The following is a 20,708-nucleotide window of genomic DNA, read 5'->3' on the forward strand; positions in this document are numbered from 1 at the left end:
CAGGTTTTGATATTCCCAAATCAAGTCTCTTACTCTTTAATTTTTATACTCTTTAAATTTTAACTGTATACACAAAAAGCATTTCTTTCTTCTTGAAGTGTGCTCTTAAGAAGCTCTTATTTGTAACCAAAAAACTTAGTGTTTTCTTTTGAAAATATTTTAACTTAGACTTTTTTTTGACTAAGGTATTTTAGCTAAGTATCTAATTCTTGCTTTAATATTTTACTCACCTGTATTAGTATTCATTCTCTGTTTCTGGCTCTACAAAAGCTGTGGAATTTTTCTCTCATCTTTGAAAGTTATGTATTTTTCTCTTGCCAATTTTTAGTGTTTTCCTCATTTTTGGTGTTATACAGATTATGATTTCTTTTATGTATTATTTATTTTTTTCTTTTGTGAACTCACAATTTCTGAATTCAAGGATTCATGTTTTCAATTGTACAAACTTATAAATTACCAATTGTTTGACTATTGCTATATATATTTTTTTGAGACAGAGTCTCACTCTGTTGCCAAGGCTGTGTGCAATGCCGCAATCTCCACTCACTACAAGCTCCACCTCCCAGGTTCATGCCATTCTCCTTCCTCAGCCTCCCCAGCAGCTGGGACTACAGGTGTCCGCCACCACGCCCAGCTAATTTTTTGTATTTTTAGTAGAGATGGGGTTTCACCGTGTTAGTCAGGATGGTCTCTATCTCCCAACCTCGTGATCCACCCACCTAAGCCTCTCAAAGTACTGGAATTACAGCCGTGAGCCACCTCGACCAGCCAACTATTGCTATTCATTTTAAAATGTATTTTACAGAAAAAATTATATTTGTTTTGTTTCTCATTCTTCTATTTCTACTCTTCATGTATGTATAATTATATTTGTGTTTTCTATTACCTTTTCTCCTTTTACTCTATTGGACTATAATAATTATGTTCACTAATTTCTGTTCACTAATCTCATCAGCTTAGATAATACTTTAATTTTTAACTTATATGTTGAGTATTAAATTGATTTGTTTTATTTGTAATTATCCTCCATTTGGCTGAATATAATGTTTTGAGCTTGTAACTTCTTGTTCTTTCCATTTTTTTTTACATTTTTTTTTAATGTATTGAATTTCTTCTGACACTCATTCTAGTAACTTTTTTTCTCTGTGTGCAAGGTAAGTTATAATTTGATTCTCAGATTTGAGATCTGCCATAAGTTTAAGACTTTTTTTTTTCCATATGCATTATGGGGAAGTCGGACAACCTGCATGGATTTGGCATCATTATAGTCACCCATATCTAAGAGCAGCACTTGCTCCTTAGCATGATGAGTTGTTTCTGGACTGTTTCTTTATTTTAGTTATATACCTGAGAGATTATAATATTTTCCCTTCAACTCTATTCACCTTTTTAAGAATTCTTATGACTTTCTAAGAATTTTAGCTTTCTGAATTAATGTTTTTAATGTGTATTGTATTTTCTCAAAAAGCACAAATATCAATAGTGTACACATGAGGAAAACCATATATATATTCTGTTGTAGATGACAGCATCTTGTAACAAAACCCTAGTTAGTTCATTTATTTATTTTTATTATACTTTATGTTCTAGGGTACCTGTGCACAACGTATAGGTTTGTTACATATGTATACATGTACAATGTTGGTATGCTGCACCCATTAACTCATCATTTACATTAGGTATATCTCCTAATGCTATCCCTCCCCCATCCCCACACCCCACAACAGGTCCCAGTGTGTGATGTTCCCCTTCCTGTGTCCAAGTGTTCTCATTGTTCAGTTCCCACCATTGAGTGAGAACATGTGGTATTTGGTTTTCTGTTCTTGAGATAGTTTGCTGAGAGTGATGATTTCCAGCTGCATCCATGTCCTTACAAAGGACATGAACTCATCCTTTTTATGGCTGCATAGTATTCCATGGTGTATATATGCCACATTTTCTTAATCCAGTATGTCATTGATGGACATTTGGGTTGGTTCCAAGACTTTGCTATTATGAATAGTGCCACAATAAACATATATGTGCATGTGTATTTATAGTAGCATGATTTATAATCCTTTATATATATATCCTGTAATGGGATCACTGGGTCAAATGTTATTTCTAGTTCTAGATCCTTGAGGAATCGACACTCTGTCTTCCACAATGGTTGAACTAGTTTACAGTCCCACCAACAGTGTAAAATTATTCCTATTTCTCCACATCCTCTCCAGCACCTGTTGTTTCCTGACTTTTTAATGATTGCCATTCTGACTGATGTGAGATGGTATCTCATTGTGGTTTCAATTTGCATTTCTCTGATGGCCAGTGATGGTGAACAATTTTTCAGGTGTCTGTTGACTGCTTAGATGTCTTCTTTTGAGAAGTGTCTGTTCATATCCTTTGCCCACTTTTTGATGGGGTTGTTTGTTTTTTTCTTGTAAATTTGTTTGAGTTCTTTGTAGGTTCTGGATATTAGCCCTTTGTCAGATGAGTAGATTGCAAAAATTTTCTCCCATTCTGTAGGTTGCTTGTTCACTCTGATGGTAGTTTCTTTTGCTGTGCAGAAGCTCTTTAGTTTAATTAGATCCCATTTGTCAATTTTGGCTTTTGTTGCCATTGCTTTTGGTGTTTTAGACATGAAGTCCTTGCCCATGCCTATGTCCTGAATGGTATTGCCTAGAATTTCTTCTAGGGTTTTTATGGTTTTAGGTCTAACATTTCAGTCTTTAATCCATGTTGAATTAATTTTTGTATAAGGTGTAGGGAAGGGATCCAGTTTCAGCTTTCTCCTTATGGCTAGCCAGTTTTCTCAGCACCATTTATTAGATAGGGAATCCTTTCTCCATTTCTTGTTTTTCTCAGGTTTGTCAAAGATCAGATGGCTGTAGATGTGTGGTATTTCTGAGGGCTCTCTTTTGTGCCATTGGTCTATATCTCTGTTTTGGTACCCGTACCATGCTGTTTTGGTTACTGTAGCCTTGTAGTATTGTTTGAAGTCAGGTAGGTAATGTGATGCCTCCAGCTTTGTTCTTTTGGCTTAGGATTGTCTTGGCAATGTGGGCTCTTTTTTGATTCCATACTAACTTTAAAGTAGTTTTTTTCCAATTCTGTGAAGAAACTCATTGGTAGCTTAATGGGGATGGCATTGAATCTATAAATTACCTTGGGTAGTATGGCCCTTTTCACAATATTGATTCTTCCTATTGATGAGCAGGGAATGTTCTTCCTTTTGCTTGTGTCCTCTTTTATTTCATTGAGCAGTGGTTTGTAGTTCTCCTTTAAGAGGTCCTTGACATCCCTTGTAAGTTTGATTCCTAGGTATTTCATTCTCTTTTGAAGCAGTTGTGAATGGGAGTTCACTCATGATTTGGCTCTCTGTCTGTTATTGGTGTATAGGAATGCTTGTGATTTTTGCACATTAATTTTGTATCCTGAGACTTTGCTGAAGTTGCTTATCAGCTTAAGGAGATTTTGGGCTGAGATGATGGGGTTTTCTAAATATACACTCATGTCATCTGCAAACAGGGACAATTTGACTTCCTCATTTCCTGATTGAATATCCTTTATTTCTTTCTCTTGCCCAATTGCCCTGGCCAGAACTTCCAACACTATGTTGAATAGGAGTGGTGAAAGAGGGCATCCCTGTCTTGTGCCAGTTTCAAGGGGAATGCTTCCAGTTTTTGCCCATTCAGTATCATATTGGCTGTGGGTTTTTCCTAAATGGCTCTTATTATTTTGAGATACATTCCATCAATACTGAATTTATTGAGAGTTTTTGGCATGAAGCGTTGTTGAATTTTGTCAAGGGCCTTTTCTGCATCTATTGAGATAATCATGTGGTTTTTGTCTTTGGTTCTGTTTATATGCTGGATTACGTTTATTGGTTTGTGTATGTTGAACCAGCCTTGCATCTCAGGGATGAAGCCCACTTGTTCATGGTGGATAAGCTTTTTGATGTGCTGCTGGATTTGGTTTGCCAGTATTTTATTGAGGATTTTTGCATTGATGCTCATCAGGGATATTGGTATAAAATTTTCTTTTTTTGTTGTGTCTCTGCCAGGCTTTGGTATCAGGATGATGTTGGCCTCATAAAATGAGTTAGGGAGGAATCCTTCTTTTTCTATTGATGCAAATAATTTTGGAAGGAATGGTACCAGTTCCTCCTTGTACCTCTGGTAGAATTCGACTGTGAATCCTTCTGGTCCTTGACTTTTTTTGGTTGGTAGGCTATTAATTATTGCCTCAATTTCAGAACCTGTTATTGGTCTATTCAGGGATTCACCTTCTTCCTGGTTTAGTCTTGGGAGAGTGTATGTGTCCAGGAATTTACCAATTTCTTCTAGGTTTTCTAGTTTATTTGCGTATAGGTGTTTATAGTATTTTCTGATGGTAGTTTGTATTTCTGTGGGGTCGGTGGTGATATCCCCTTTATCATTTTTTATTGTGTCTATTTGATTCTTCTCTCTTTTCTTCTTTATTAGTCTTGCTAGTGGTCTATCAATTTTGTTGATCTTTTCAAAAAACCAGCTCCTGGATTTGTCAGTTTTTTCAAGTGTCTTTTTGTGTCTCTATCTCCTTCAGTTCTGCTCTGATCTTAGTTATTTCTTGCCTTCTGCTAGCTTTTGAATGTGTTTGCTCTTGCTTCTCTAGTTCTTTTAATTGTGACATAAGGGTGTCAATTTAGGATCATTCCTGCTCTCTCTTGTGGGCATTTAATGCTATAAATTTCCCTCTACACACTACTTTAAATATGTCCCAGAGATTCTGGTATGTCGTATCTTTGTTCTCATTGGTTTCAAAGAACATCTTTATTTCTGCCTTCTTTTCATTATGTACCCAGTAGTCATTCCGGAGCAGATTGTTCAGTTTCCGTTTAGTCGAGCTGTTTTGATTGAGTTCCTTAATCCTGGATTCTAGTTTTATTGCACTGTGGTCTGAGAGACAGTTTGTTATAATTTCTGTTCTTGTACATTTGCTGAGGAGTGCTTTACTTCCAACTATGTGGTCAATTTTGGAATAAGTGTGATGTGGTGCTGAGAAGAATGTATATTCTGTTGATTTGGGGTGGAGAGTTCTGTAGATGTCCATTAAGTCCTCTTGGTGCAGAGTTCAATTCCTGGATATCCTTGTTAACTTTCTGTCTTGTTGATTTGTCTAATGTTGACAGTGGGGTATTAAAGTCTCCCATTATTATTGTATGGGAGTCTAAGTCTTTTTGTAAGTCTCTAAGGACTTGCTTTATGAATCTGGGTGCTCCTGTATTGGGTGCATATATATTTAGGATAGTTAACTCTTTTTGTTGAATCAATCCTTTTACCATTATGTAATGGCTTTCTTTGTCTCTTTTGATCTTTGTTGGTTTAAAGTGTGTTTTATCAGAGACTAGGAGTGCAACCCCTACCTTTTATTTTGTTTTCCATTTGCTTGGTAGATCTTCCTCCATCCCTTTATTTTGAGCCTATGTGTGTCTCTGCATGTGAGATGGGTCTCCTGAATACAGCAAACTGATGAGTCTTGACTCTTTATCCAATTTGCCAGTCTGTGTCTTTTAATTGGACCATTTAGTCCATTTACATTTAAGGTTAATATTGTTATGTGTGAATTTGATTCTGTCATTATGATGTTAGCTGGTTATTTTGCTCATTAGTTGATGCAGTTTCTTCCTGGTATTGATGGTATTTACATTTTGGCATGTTTTTGCAGTGGCTGGTACCGGTTGTTCCTTTCCATTTTTAGTGCTTCCTTCTGGAGCTCTTGTAAGGCAGGCCTGGTGTTGACAAAATCTCTCAGCATTTGCTTGTCTGTAAAGGATTTTATTTCTCCTTTACTTATGAAACTTAGTTTGACTGGATATGAAATTCTGGGTTGAAAATTCTTTTCTTTAAGAATGTTGAATATTGGCCCCCACTCTTTTCTGGCTTGTAGAGTTTCTTCCGAGAGATCCGCTATTAGTCTGATGGGTTTCCCTTTGTGGGTAACCCGACCTTTCTCTCTGGCTGCCCTTAACATTTTTTCCTCCATTTCAACTTTGGTGAATCTGACAATGATAATGTCTTGGAGTTGCTCTTCTCGAGGATTATCTTTTTGTCATTCCCTGTATTTCCTGAATTTGAATTTTGGATTTCCTTGCTAGGTTAGGGAAGTTCTCCTGGACAATATCCTGCAGAGTGTTTTGCAACATGGTTCCATTCTCCCTGTCACTTTCAAGTACAGCAATCAGACGTAGATTTGGTCTTTTCACATAGTCCCATATTTCTTGGAGGCTTTGTTCATTTCTTTTTACTTTTTTTTTTCTAAACTTCTCTTCTCGCTTCATTTCATTCATTTGATCTTCAGTCACTGATACCCTCTCTTCCAGTTGATAGAGTAGGTTACTGAAGTTGTGCATTTGTCACATAGTTCTCGTGTCATGGTTTTCATCTCTATCAGGTCGTGTTAGGACTTCTCTACATTGGTTATTCTAGTTAGCCATTTGTCAAATCTTTTCCCAAGGTTTTAAGGTTTTTTGCGCTGAGTTCATACTTCCTCCTTTAGTTTGGAGACGTTTGATTGTCTGAAGGCTTCTTCTCTCAACTCGTCAAAGTCATTCTCTGTCCAGCTTTGTTCTGTTGCTGGCGAGGAGCTGCATTCCTTTGAAGGGGGAGAGGTGCTCTGATTTTTAGAATTATCAGCTTTTCTGCACTACTTTTTCCCCATCTTTGTGGTTTTATCTACCTTTGGTCTTTGATGATGGTGACGTTCAGATGGGATTTTGGTGGGGATGTCCTTTCTGTTTGTTAGTTTTCCTTCTAACAGTCAGTACTCTCAGCTGCAGGTCTGTTGGAGTTTGCTGGAGATCCACTCCAGACCCTGTTTGCCTGGATATCAGCAGCGGAGGCTGCAGAAGAGTGATTACTGCTGAGCAGCAAATGTTGCTGTCTGGTTGTTCCTCTGGAAGCTTTGTCTCAGTGGTGTACCTGGCCATGGGATGTTTGAGGTGTCAGTCTGCCCCTGGTGGGTGATATCTCCCAGTTAGGCTACTCGGGTGTCAGAGACCCACTTGAACAGGCAGTCTGTCCGTTCTGAGCTCTCAAACTCTGTGCAGGGAGAACCACTACTCTCTTCAAAGCTGTCAGACGGGGACATTTACATCTGCAGAGGTTTCTGCTGCCTTTTGCTTGGCTGTGTCTTGTCCCTAGAGGTGGAGTCTACAGAGACTGGCAGGCCTCCATTAATTGGGGTGTGCTCCACCCAGTTCGAGCTTCCCGGCCACTTTGTTTACCTACTTAAGCCTTGGCAATGGCGGGTGCCCCTCCCCCAGCCTCTCTGCCACCTTGCAGTTAGATCTCAGACTGTTGTGCTAGCAATGAGGGAGGCTTTGTGGGTGTGGGACCTCCAAGTCAGGCATGAAATATAATCTCTTGGTGTGCTGTTTGCTAAGACCCTTGGTAAAGTGCAGTATTAGGGTAGGAATGACCCGATTTTCCAGGTGTTGTGTGTCACAGTTTCCCTTTGCTAGGAAAGGGAATTCCCTTCCCCCTTGCAGTTCCCGGGTGAGGCAATGCTTTGCTCTGCTTCGGCTCTCACTTGTTGGACTGCACCCACTGTCCTGCACCAACTGCATGACATGCCCCAGTGAGATGAACCCAGTACCTCAGTTGGAAATGCAGAAATCACCCATCTATTGTGTTGCTCACACTGGGAACTGGAGGCTGGAGCTGTTCCTATTCGACCATCTTGGTAACACCCTAGTTACCTCATTTAAAAGACAGCTCTCCTCCAGTATACTATGAGGTAACAAAAATTGGTAGTGTGTAATTTTTTAAATATTAGAAAACTGATCTTACATTTTGGCAAATGATCTTACATTGGCAAAATTACTTATTTGAATTTAGGTTTTGGTTCTCATCATATTCTTCCTTATTAACATTTCCTTCAATCCATAAATGCAGTCTCAGTTTGAATCTTCCTTTTAACCCAGAAGTTAATTTTTAAAACCTTAATAAAATTTGAATGTAGCTAGATATTATTTGTTGGCTACATATTAGCCAATAATTTCTGTTACTTACAATGATCAGAAAATATGATCTGAATTTCTGTTGTCATAAATTCAATAACATATTTTAGGCCTAAATCTTTCCATTTCAAATCCTTGGGTCTGGTAGTTGAAAATAATGATTATCTTTTGTTTTCCTGCCAAAAGTGCTTCCCATTTATTTCTATGCCTAATTAGTCAAACTTTCTAATAAATTTATTTAACACTAATTATGTTTATTTTCTTGCTGTATACCAAAACCATCACTTTTGTAATTTAAATGTCACCTAATGTGAGTGAAAATGTGTCAGAGACTAGGGAAGAAGGTAGATGGAGAAAGGGAAGGTGTTGATCAAAAAGTACCCAAGTTTCAGTTACACAGGAGGCAAAAGATTGATCTAGTGCAAAAAAAATGAGTTTAATAAATAATAATGCAGTATATATTTTGAAATTGCTAAAAGTAGATTTAAAATTGATTTACATAATGTTTTACATATTTATAAAGCACATGCGATATGTTGCTACATGTATAGAATGTGTACTGATCAAGTCAGGGTATTTGTGGTATCCATCACTTTGAGCATTTATCCATTCTATATGTCAGGAACATTTCAAGTTATCTGTTCTAGCAAGGAAATATAAAATACATTATAATTAACTGTGGCCAACCTACAGTGCAACTAAACACTAGATTTTATTCTTTTCCACCTGTGGGTTTGTATTCATTTACCACCCTCTTTTCATTCCCTTTCTCACCCACACACTGTGCTGGGCCTCAGGCATATAATATTCTACTCTCTGTGTCTATAAGGATCATCTTTTTAGCTTCCACGTATGAGAGAATGCATGCAAAGATTTTCTTTCTATGTCTGGCTTATTTCACGTAACTTAATGACCTCTGCTTCCATCCATGTTATTTATATGGCCCAACACTGTTCATAAATATATACACACACGTTTACCACATTGCATTTGTCCAATTATTCATTGATGGAAACTGGTTAATGTTATATCGTTGCTATTGTGAATAGTGCTGCAATAAACACACAGTGGGGATATAATTTGAAGAGGTTTTTTGTTGATGTTCCATACAGATTTTAAGATTGTTTTGTCTATGTTTTTGAAAACAGTGTTAGTATTTTCATAGAGATTGCATCGAATCTGTAGCTGGCTTTGGGTAAGTATGCTCATTTTGATGGTATTAACTTTTTCATTCCATGAAGATGAGGTGTCTTTCCATTTGTCTGTGTCCTCTACATTTTCTTTCATCAAAGTTTTATTGTATTTTTTTAGATGTATTTCACCTTATTGATTAAGTGTATTCACTAAATATTTTATTTTTGTAGCTATTGTAGATGAAATTGCCTTATTGATTTCTTTTTCACTTAATTCATTATTAGTGTATGGAAATGTTATAGATTTTTATTTGTTGGTTTTTTATCTAAAACTGTATGGAAATTATAGTTTTTTTGTTGAGTTTTTAAGTTTTTCTAGATATAACATCATGACATCTACCAAAAAAAAAAAAAAAGACAATTCGAGTTTGTTTTCATGAATGAATTTTATTTCTTTCTCTTACCTGATAGCTCTGGCCAGAACTTCCAGTACTAAAATAAATAGAAGTAGTGAAAACAGGTGTCCTTGTCTTGTTCCCATGCTTAGAGGAAAGTCTGTGAGCTTTACACCATTCAGCATAGTATTAGCTGTGACTTTGATTATATGATCTTTATTATGTTGAGGTATGTTTCTTCTATGATATGCCTAGTTGGCTGAGTTTTTTTGTTGTGAAGACCTGTTGAATTTTATCAAATGACTTTTCTGATTGTTTGAAATAATTATAAAATTTTTGCCCTTCCTTCATTTTGTTGATGTCATGTTAAATGTTCGTTGATTTATATATGTTGAACCATCATTGCATCCCAGAGATAGATCCCACTTGATCATACTGTATTATTATTTTTTGATGTGTTATTGAATTTGGTTTTCTAGTATTTTTTGATAATTTTTACGTCTATGTATATCAGGAATATTGGCCTGTAGTTCCTTTCAGTCTTGTGTTCTTGTCTGATTTTGATATCAAGGTAATGCTGGCCTAATATGAGTTAGAGAGAATTTCTTCCTTTTAACTTTAATGTTTTGATATGGTTTGAGGAGAACTGGTGTTAACTTTCTTTGAAAGTTTGGTAGAATTTGGCAGTGAAGCCATCCAGGCCTGGACTTTTCTTTGTTGGGAGACTTTTTATTACTGATTCAATATCATTATTCATTATTGATCTACTCAGGTGTTCTATTTTTTCTTGATTTCAATCTTGGTAGGCTGCATTTGTCCAGGAATTTATTCATTTCCTCTAGGTTTTTCTAGTTTGTTAGTGTATAGTTGTTCATTATAATCTCTGATAATCTTTTGTATTTCTGTGATATCAGTTGTAATGGCTTTTTTATTTCAGATTTTATTTATTTGGATTTTCTCTTTTTATTGGTAGCCTAGCAAGTTGTCAATTTTGCTTATCTTTTTGAAAATCCAATTTATGTGAAGTTGATTGTATTGTGTGTTTAGTTTGTATTTTGTTTAGTTCTGCTCTAATCTTTATTATTTTTTTCCTTCCATCGATTTTGGGTTTGGTTCATTTAAAACATTACATTCTTTATTAGAATGCTTTGTACTTTTTTGATATAGTTTGATGCTATAAACTTCTTTCTTACCATTGGTTTTTTGCAGTATTCCATTAGTTTTGGTACATCATGTTTTGATTTTTGTTTCAACAATTTTTAAAAATATCTTTCTTAATTTTTATCTTGACCCAATGGTCATTCCAGAGCATGTTGTTTAACTTCCATGTATTTGTACAGTTTCCAAAGTTTCTCAGTTATTGAAGTCTCATTTTATTTCCTTGTGGCCTGAAAACATATTTGATATGGTTTTGACTATTAAAAATTTATTGAGACTGGTTTTGTGTCCTGACATATGATCTGTCTTGGAGAATGTTTAATGTACTCATGAGAAAAATTTGCTTCTGTCATTGTCGGATGAAGTGTTCTATAAATGTCTGTCAGATCCACTTGGTCTAATTTGCAGTTTAAATGTAATGTTACTTAATATTCTGTCTAAATGGTATGTCTAATGATGAAAGGGTGGTATTGAAGTTTTCAATTATTATGTATTGAAGTCTATCTCTCTCTTTAGATCTAATAATATTTGCTTTATATATTTGAATGGTCTGGTGTTGAGTGCCCATATATTTAAAATGGTTAAATTCTCTTGCTGAATTCATTCCTTTATCATTGCATAATGTCCTTCTTTGTCTTCTTTTACTGGTTTTGAATTAAAGTCTGTCTTATGTTACATAAGTGTAATTACTTCTGCATGCTTTTGGTTTCTGCTCATAAGAAATTATTTTTTCAAACCCTGCTCTACAGATGTCACATATTTTTTAGTTATTCTTGTACTTTTCTGAAAATCGTAGCTGTCTGCCTTAAGACGTTTAAAAATATATATTTTCCCAAAAAGCGCAAACGTCAATTCATTACTACTCATGAAAACATTTCACATGTATTTTTTTGTGGCACATCAGCATCTCTTGAGAAATCCCAAGTGGAACACACCCCCATTCCCCAATATATCATAAGATAAAAATAATTTATGGAGCATATTTTTATATTAAAAATCTAATTTTATGTTAGACACATTGCTGAAATAATAATACTCTACTACAAAGAATAATACCTATAGGTAGCCAGAAATTACTCTTTTTTCTATAGCATTAAGCTAATATTGGTAGAATTATTATTTCATATTAAGCTTTTTGACTGCAATCACAGTGTTTCCTTATTAGACTTTTCCTGAATCCATAAAAAAAATTTTTAATTTTTCACTTAATCCAGAAGTAAGAAGATCTTAATGAAATGTCCATGTGGCTAAATATTATTTGTTGCTTACACTTTATTTAATGGTTTCTATTGTCATTTTCAGTGGCCAAAATCTATGACCTGCTGAATTTCTGCCATTGTGAATTAAATGACGTATTTTAGACCTTAAGTTTTTCCATTTAATATACTTTGTCTGATATTTGATAATAATGTACATTCTCTCTTTATTGGTCAAAAAGGCTAACCATTTAATTATATGCCTTAATTAAGCTTTCTAATAAAGTTATTTAACATTATTTATCTATATTCATTTGTTGTATACCAAGACAGTTGATTTTTTAATGAAAATTTTAATATAAACTAATATAAACAAGAACGTGCAAACTTTTTTTTCTCAAGGAATCTTTGGGCTATTAAGTTTAAATTCTAAGGTATTAAGCATATATATAATACCTTAGAATGACACCTAAAATATTGTATATACTAAGTGATGGCAACTCTGTTTCACAAAATTGTCTTTTATCAAACAATTCTTCAAATATAATATTATTTTGTATTTTTATTAAAGTTTATTTTTGCCTACCTAAAAGTTGCTAAAAAATAAGAGGTAGGCATATTCTGCCTTTATAAATTCTGAAGTGAAATGGCAGTTTCAATAATTTTCTTTAGATACAGTAACTTATTTTTGTCAAACAGTAAATAAAAGTTTTAAACAGCACAGTTATAGTCATATTCTCCATCCTATAACACAGAAAATTTTAAGTCATTCATTAATTGGGATACAGCCTTATTCTATATTATTACTCCAGAGTGTTTGTTTGTCTATCTATTTGTTTGGTTTTTTTGAGATGGAATTTTGCTCTTGTTGCGCAGGCTGGAGTGCAGTGCTGCAATCTCGGCTCACAGCAACCTGCCCCTCCTGGGCTCAAGTGATTATCCTGCCTCAACCTCCTTAGTAGCTGGAATTACAGGCATTCTCCATCATGCCTGGCTAATTTTCTGTGTTTGTTTTTAGTAGAGACTGGGTTTCACCATGTTGGCCAGGCTGGTCTGGAACTCCTGACCTCAGGTGATACCTCTGTCTTTGAAAGTGCTCGGATTACAGGCATTAGCCACTGCCTCTGGATACTCCAGAGTTTTTGATGCCAACTGCCTAGAAAATATATTTTTATGAATACTACAAAATAGAAATACACGTTTTGATAGGTACAAACTATAAAAGTTAACTAAAAAATTGAATATATAAATAGACATATATGAAAAAACAAAATTTATAAATAATTATATGTTGAGAATATTAAAATGTTTTTGCATAAAAAAGCTCAGTGACAAATTGCTTAAATTATAAATTACATCAACTTTTAATGAAGAATTAATACAAATTATATACAAAAACTCAGAGCAATATAAGAAAAGGTAACATTTCCCAATTCATCTATTAGTTAGTATTAGCACAATAAAAAAAAAGCATACAAAAGAATCACGCATAAAAGAAAACCATGAACCAATATTTTGTATGAATATAGACACATAGGTTGTCAAAAATACAAATTGAATCCAACAATGTATAAAAAAAATTATACATTATGACAAAGAAGGATATTTTCACAAATGCAATGTTGGCAAAATATTCAAAAATTAACCAAAGTATTGCATAATATACTTTAGTGAAGGGGAAATTATTTAACAGACATAGAAAAAGACAAGATGAGAAATCCAATATCCATTTGTAATAAGATTCACAGCTAACTACTGAAAGAAAGAGAATCTGAGTCCTGCTTAAAGCCATCTATTAAAACCTACTGCTAACATAAATAATAGTGAAATAATTAGAGCATTAGTTATAAGTTTTGAAACAAGAGAATAATTTAAACCATTTTAATCAACATTGTACTAGAGGTATTATCCCCTAAAATTAAACTAGAAAAATAAGCAAAATTATCCAGATTAGAAAAAAAGCACGATCTTTTATTACACAATACATACTCTTCTACATAAAAATATGTAACAAATTCACTAAAAACTTAATCAAGTTAACATCACAACTACAAGACAAACATATTTACATTAAAATATTTTAAATTATGACATGAAAATATTTTAAATAATAAATTGAAGAAATTGAATAAATTGAGAGCTATCCAATGTTTAAGAATAACAATGTTTAGTATTTAGATTAAAATAACCAACAAATTTAGATTCAATGCAAATTCCCAATTCTGTTTTAAAATAGAAATTGACAAGCTTTTTATAAAATATGAATGTACAAAGAAAACCAAATATACACAACAAATTTGAAAAATAATCCAATGGCTTATATTAAAAATATCAATTCCTACTACAGTGTTACAGTAGATAAACAGTATAGTGCTATTATGAAGATAAATCTAAGTAGACTAGTAGAATAAAATTGACAGTCCATTAGTAAATACATTAATATGGTAAACTTATTTTGTCAAAGATACCAAGAAATTTCAATAGGAAAAAGATATTTTTGTGATCTTGGTTTAGGTAAGAACTTTGAAAAATAGAACACCAAAAGCATAATCAAAAGGAAAAAAAATGGATTGTATCTTGTTGAAAATGTTTTATTTTTTAAACATTTACATGAAGAATACGAAAAGACAAGATGTTTAATAAGAGAACAAATTTTAAATTATATATCAGTTTAGGCCATAATATCCAGAACTTATAAACAATTGTTACAAGTCAATAATGAAGCAATTAATTTAAATGGACAAATACATATTACATAAATTTATTTTTCCAAAGAAAATACACACATTGCCAAATTTTATGTAAAAACATGTTCAGTATCAGCCATGAGAGAAATACAAATCAAATTACAATAAAATAGTAGTGAACAGCCACTAGAATGGTTATAACTGAGAGACAATAAGTGTTGAAAACATGCAGAGAATGTGGAACCCATATACATTAGAACTGGGAGTGTAAATATTGCAATCATTTTGAAATAAAAATATAATTGGCTATTCCTCAAAATTTTGAACATATAATCAACATACAAAACATAAATTTTACTCTCATGTATGTATGTAAAAGGAAATTTCTACACCCATAAAAAGATTTTTATGTGAATTCTCAGAGCAGCAAGATTTATAAAATGTACAAGTAGATACAACCTAATATCTATCAAGTTGTAAAAGAAAAAATAATAAATTATCTATGCAAACATTACCTCTTGATAGAGTTACATAATAATGCATGCTTCAAAAGGAATGTAACAAAAATATTAAGCTAAGTTAAAAAAAAGACCCAAATAACCACATCATTTATTATTCCATTTATTTTAAATCTTTATAATAGGCTCATGTATAGAGATGTAAAATTTACTAATTTTTGTCTAAATCTGTCATGCTAAAGGAAAGAGAATGAAAATAGAGTGCACTTTTCTTTCAAAAGTGGAAATATTTTAAAGTTATTTTGTAACTGATTGCATTTTTTTTTATTATACTTTAAGTTCTAGGGTACATGTGCATAACGTGCAGGTTTGTTACATATGTATACTTGTGTCATGTTGGTGTGCTGCACCCATCAACTCGTCAGCACCCATCAACTTGTCATTTACATCAGGTATAACTCCCAATGCAATCCCTCCCCCCTCCCCCCTCCCCGTGATATAAACATACCAAAAAGCTAGAAAATTTACACTTCAAACATGGGATTACTATATTATATAAAATATATGCCTGTAAAGCTCTTTAAAATACAAGCATGTCAACAGATGTTAAGGTTGTTCTGACTTTCAGAAGCCTGTCATGAATTGTGAAAACCAAATACATTTATTATCCATTTCAAGGAATGATAAATGAAGGGAAAGAGGCAAGGTAACATGTTGAGATTTGGGCTTCTATTAACCTCATCACCCAAATAGTGAACATAGTACCTAAGAGCTAGTTTTTCAACATAATGGTAAATTTGTCTTCCATTTAACCTTTCAGAGTCCCCAGTGTCTATTGTTTCCATCGTTATGTCTGTGTGTATTTATTGTTTAGCTCCTACTTATAAGTGATAACATTTGGTACTTGATTTTCTGCTTCTGCATTAATTCACTCAGAATAATGGCCTCCAACTGCAACCATGGTGCTGCAAATAATATAACTTCAATCTTTTACATGGCTGCATAGTCTTCCATGATGTATATGCACATCTTCTTTGTCCAATCTACTGTAATAAGAACCTAGATTTATTTCATGTATTTGCTATTGCTAATAGTGTTGAAATAAACATACAAGTTCAGGTGACTTTTTGCTAGAATATATATATATATATATATATATATATATATATATATATATTCCGCACCCCCCCCCCACCTTTGGCTAGACCACATCCCTGCCAATATTTGTTTTTGTTTTTTTGTTTTTGCTTGGTTGGCATTTTTTTACTTTTTAATAATAGTCATTCTAACTGGTGTGAGATGGTATCTCAATGTTGTTTTAATTTACATTTCTCTGTTGATTAGCAATGTTGAGCATTTTTTATATTTGTTGGCTGCTTGTATGTCTTCTTTTTAAGAAGTGTTTATTTGACCTTTGTCCTTTGACCACTTTGTTGCAGTTATTTATGTTATTCTGTTGATTTAAGTTCCTTAAAGATTCCAGATATTAGTCCTTTGTTGGATGCATAGTTTGTAAATATTTTCCCCCATTCTGCAGGTTATGTGTTTACTCTGTTGACTGTATCTCTTGCTGTGCAGAATTCCAATTGCCAATTTTTATTTTTGTTGGATTTGCTTTTGAAGTCTTAGTCTTAAGTTCATTTCCTATGCCAATGTCCAGAAGATATTTTTCTAGGTTATCTTCTAGGATTTTTGTTTTTTGAGGTCTTATATTTAAGTTTCATCAATGTTGTGTTAATTTTTTTATATGGTGAGAGGTATGGGTCCAGTTTTATTTTTCTGCATATGGCTAGCCAGTTCTCCCAGCACCATTTATTGAATACAGTGTCGTTTCCCTATTGCATATATTTTGACTGTTGAAAAGACCAGTTGGTTGCTGATGTGTGTATATATTTCTGGGCTGTCCATTCTGTTCCAGTGATATATGTGTTCATTGCTTTTACTAGTGTCATACTGCTTTGCTTAATATAGCTTTGTAGTATATTTTGAAATCAGGTAATATGATGTCTCTGGCTTTGTTCTTTTTGCTTAATATTGCTTTGGCTATTCAGGCTCTTTTTTGATTCCAGATAAATTTTAAGATTGCTTTTGTAAAAATTTTGTGAAAATGGCATTGGTAATTTGATAAGAATTGTGTTGTGTCTGTAGATTGTTTTGGGTAGTATGGACTTTTTTTTTTCATCATCATCATTATTATTATTATTTAAGTTCTAGGGTACATGTGCATAATGTGCAGGTTTGTTACATATGTATACTTGTGCCACGTTGGTGTGCTGCACCCATCAACTCGTCAGCACCCATCAACTCGTCATTTACATCAGGTATAACTCCCAGTGCAATCCCTCCCCTCTCCCCCCTCCCCATAATAGGCCCCGACGTGTGATGTTCCCCTTCCCCAGTCCAAGTGATCTCATTGTTCAGTTCCCACCTATGAGTGAGAACATGCGGTGTTTGGTTTTCTGTTCTTGCAATAGTTTGCTGAGAATGATGGTTTCCAGCTGCATCCATGTCCCTACAAATGTCACAAACTCATCCTTTTTCATGGTTACATGGCATTCCATGGTGTATACGTGCCAGATTTTCTTAACCCAGTCTGTCACTGATGGACATTTGGGTTGATTCCACATCTTTGCTATTGTGAATAGTGCCGCAATAAACATACATGTACATGTGTCTTCATAGCAGCATGATTTATAATCCTTTGTGTATACACCCAGTAATGGGATGACTGGGTCATATGGTACTTCTAGTCCTAGATCCTTGAGGAATCGCCATACTGTTTTCCACAATGGTTGAACTAGTTTACAATTCCACCAACAGTGTAAAAGTGTTCCTATTTCTCCGCATCCTCTCCAGCACCTGTTGTTTCCTGACTTTTTAACGATTGCCATTCTGACTGGTGTAAGATGGTATCTCATTGTGGTATTGATTTGCATTTCTCTGATGGCCAGTGATGATGAGCATTTTTTCATGTGTCTGTTGACTGTATGAATGTCTTCTTTTGAGAAATGTCTGTTCATATCCTTTGCCCACTTTTTGATGGGGTTGTTTGTTTTTTTCTTGTAAATTTGTTTGAGTTCTTTTTAGGTTCTGTATATTAGCCCTTTGTCAGATGAGTAGATTGCAAAAATTTTCTCCCATTCTGTAGGTTGCTTGTTCGCTCTGATGGTAGTTTCTTTTGCTGTGCAGAAGCTCTTTAATTTAATGAGATCCCATTTGTCAATTTTGGCTACTGTTGCCATTGCTTTTGGTGTTTTAGACATGAAGTCTTTGCCCATGCCTATGTCCTGAATGGTATTACCTAGGTTTTCTTCTGGGGTTTTTATGGTTTTATGTCTAACATTTAAGTCTCTAATCCATCTTGAATTAATTTTCATATAAGAAGTATGAATGGATCCAATTTAAGCTTTCTACTTATGGCTAGCCAATTTTCCCAGCACCATTTATTAAATAGGGAATCCTTGTCCCATTTCTTGTTTTTCTCAGGTTTGTCAAAGATCAGATGGCTGTAGATGTGTGGTATTATTTCTGAGGACTCTGTTCTGTTCCATTGGTCTATATCTCTGTTTTGGTACCAGTACCATGCTGTTTTGGTTACTGTAGCCTTGTAGTATAGTTTGAAATCAGGTAGTGTGATGCCTCCAGCTTTGTTCTTTTGGCTTACGATTGTCTTGGCAATGTGGGGTCTTTCTTGGTTCCATATGAACTTTAAAGCAGTTTTTTCCAATTCTGTGAAGAAACTCATTGGTATGTTAATGGGAATGCCATTGAATCTATAAATTACTTTGGGCAGTATGGCCATTTTCACAATATTTATTCTTCCTATCCATGAGCATGGTATGTCCTTCATTTGTTTGTGTCCTTTCTTATTTCACTGAGCAGTGGTTTGTAGCTCTCCTTGAAGAGGTCCTTTACATCCCTTGTAAGTTGGATTCCTAGGTATTTTATTCTCTTTTGAAGCTATTATGAATGGGAGTTCATTCATGATTTGGCTCTCTGTTTGTCTGTTACTGGTTTATAAGAATGCTTGTGATTTTTGCACGTTGATTTTGTATTCTGAGACTTTGCTGAAGTTGCTTATCAGCTTAAGGAGATTTTGGGCTGAGACAATGGGGTTTTCTATATATAGAATCATGTCATCTGCAAAGAGGGACAATTTGACTTCTTCTTTTCCTAACTGAATACCCTTGATTTCTTTCTCTTGCCTGATTGTCCTAGTCAGAATTTCCAACACTATATTGAATAGGAGTGGTGAGAGAGGGCATCTCTGTCTTATGCCAGTTTTCAAGGGGAATGCTTCCAGTTTTTGCCCATTCAGTATGATATTGGCTGTGGGTTTGTCATAAATATCTCTTATTATTTTGAGATACGTTCCATCAATACCGAATATATTGAGAGTTTTTAGCAGGAAGGGCTGTTGAATTTTCTCAAAGGCCTTTTCTGCATCTATTGAGATAATCATGTGGTTTTTGTCTTTGGTTCTGTTTATATGGTGTGTTACGTTTATTGATTTGTGTATGTTGAGCCAGCCTTGCATCTCAGGGATGAAGCCCACTTGTTCATGGTGGATAAGCTTTTTGATGTGCTGCTGGATTTGGTTTGCCAGTATTTTATTGAGGATTTTTGCATCGATGTTCATCAGGGATATTGGTCTAAAATTCTCTCTTTTTGTTGTATCTCTGTCAGGCTTTGGTATCAGGATGATGTTGGCCTTGTAAAATGAGTTAGGGAGGATTCCCTCTTTTTCTATTCATTGGAGTAGTTTCAGAAGGAATGGTACCAGCTTCTCCTTGGACCTCTGGTAGAATTCAACTGTGAATCCTTCTGGTCCTGGACTTTTTTTGGTTGGTAGGCTATTAATTATTGCCTCAATTTCAGAGCCTGCTATTGGTCTATTCAGGGATTCAACTTCCTCCTGGTTTAGTCTTGGGAGAATGTAAGTGTCCAGGAAATTATCCATTTCTTCTAGGTTTCCTAGTTTATTTGCGTAGAGGTGTTTATAGTATTCTCTGATGGTAGTTTGTATTTCTGTGGGGTCAGTGTTAATATCCCCTTTATCCTTTTTTATTGCATCTATTTGATTCTTCTCTCTTTTCTTCTTTATTAGTCTTGCTAGCCTTCTATCAGTTTTGTTGATCTTTTCAGAAAACTGGATCCTGGATTCATTGATTTTTTTGGAGGAATTTTTGTGTCTCTATCTCCTTCAGTTCTGCTCTGATCTTAGTTATTTCTTGCCTTCTGCTAGGTTTTGAATGTGTTTCCTCTTGCTTCTCTAGTTCTTTTAATTGTGATGTTAGGGTGTCAATTTTAGATCTTTCCTGCTTTCCCTTGTGGGCAATTAGTGCTATAAATTTCCCTCTCCACACTGCTTTAAATGTGTCCCAGAGATTCTATTATGTTGCATTTTTGTTCTCATTGGTTTCAAAGAACATCTTTATTTCTGCTTTCATTTATTTATGTACCCAGTAGTCATTCAGGAGCAGGTTGATCAGTTTCCATGTAGTTGAGCAGTTTTGATTGAGTTTCTTAGTCCTGAGTTCTAGTTTGATTGCACTGTGGTCTGAGAGACAGTTTGTTATAATTTCTGTTCTTGTACATTTGCTGAGGAGTGCTTTACTTCCAACTATGTGGTCAATTTTGGAATAGGTGCGATTTGGTGCTGAGAAGAATGTATATTCTCTTGCTTTGGGGTGGAGAGTTCTG

The sequence above is a fragment of the Macaca mulatta genome, chromosome 9 (assembly GCF_049350105.2).
Source record: "Macaca mulatta isolate MMU2019108-1 chromosome 9, T2T-MMU8v2.0, whole genome shotgun sequence".
NCBI classification, from domain to species: Eukaryota; Metazoa; Chordata; class Mammalia; order Primates; family Cercopithecidae; genus Macaca; species Macaca mulatta.